Genomic DNA, 1,160 nt, shown 5'->3' on the forward strand with positions numbered 1-1,160 from the left:
TAAGCAAAGCGGACAAAGCATGCTATTTAGCTTTTCCTTCCTGAGATTTTCACTTTTCAGAAACACACATGCTTCCAAAGCCATCCGATACATCTAGTCATGCTTTCATCTTGTAAACCTGAATTCAATTTTGAGCACTCTAGGTTTATGCTTCAATGACAAAGTCATAACAAGGGAAAAAAAATTGTGCTGCACTTTTCCTCTTGTTACCTGAAAACAAAATGGGTGTACATATATTAGTTATATTCTTAAAAATGTCCAGTCATGTTTATCAGCTGGATTCTTTCACTTAATGTGTGGGTATTTGCATTGTGATATTTAATGAAGACATTAACATGAGTAGAAGGTTGTTGATTAAAGACAACTTTAAGATCCACTAAAATTAATTATTGTATGTTTGTCCTTCTGGTGGCTGTGGAAGCTTCATATTTTCCTTGGGCATCATTAGACGTCTTAGCTTTTGAAGTTCAACTTTACTGCTATATGAATTTTGCCATTTTGCTAAGATTGGTATGCTCCATGCATCCACCATTCCACTGGAATTATTTATTCCATTCATATTAATTTTGGTTACAAATCTAACTGATGGAAGAGCTTCTGGGTATTTAGGTCCACATTCTACTTTCAGACTATATAATCATGTCTGTCCACCTTGTAAGTGTCATATCTTCATCATCTTCAAGGCCCCAGCTAACCATACTATTGCCTACTCCTTTTTGTCCTTCTTCAAGTTCTTCCAATAGTGAAAATTATAAGGCACTTTAACTCCTGTAGAGACCGCCATCTTCTCCTGCAGCCTGACGCAGCCCCTCATTCCATTCCTGACTAACACAAAGAATCCAAAGAAACATCATCTGTGTGGTTCAGCCAATATGTCCTGAAAATGCTGGTACCCACAGGGAGTGAGCACACAGCTTGGCATCACTCACCTCTGAGGATCCTGCTCTCAGAAGCTGATTCCCACCAGCTAAGAACATGTCCTAGCACTGACAACACAATTACACATAATTCCTACCTGTGCTCACTTTCCTTTGATCCTGGGGAGTTCCCTCAAGAACAATGCATTTCTAGACAAAAGGAGAGATGAATAAGAGAGTAGATATTATAAGTTTTCATCACAAGAGAAAAAAACAACTATGTATGGTGTCAGAGGTTAACTT

At 38.1% G+C, this 1,160-nt stretch overlaps 1 pseudogene; it reads right to left on the reverse strand.

Annotated features, from left to right (window-relative positions):
- Window positions 1-378: 378 nt before the first annotated feature.
- LOC119236662 (ubiquitin-conjugating enzyme E2 variant 2-like) lies at window positions 379-784 on the reverse strand (annotated as a pseudogene).
- Between the last annotated feature and the right edge of the window lie 376 nt (window positions 785-1,160).

This window comes from Talpa occidentalis, unplaced genomic scaffold, assembly GCF_014898055.3.
Source record: "Talpa occidentalis isolate TD23 unplaced genomic scaffold, MPIMG_talOcc4v2.1 talOcc4.9, whole genome shotgun sequence".
NCBI lineage: Eukaryota > Metazoa > Chordata > Mammalia > Eulipotyphla > Talpidae > Talpa > Talpa occidentalis.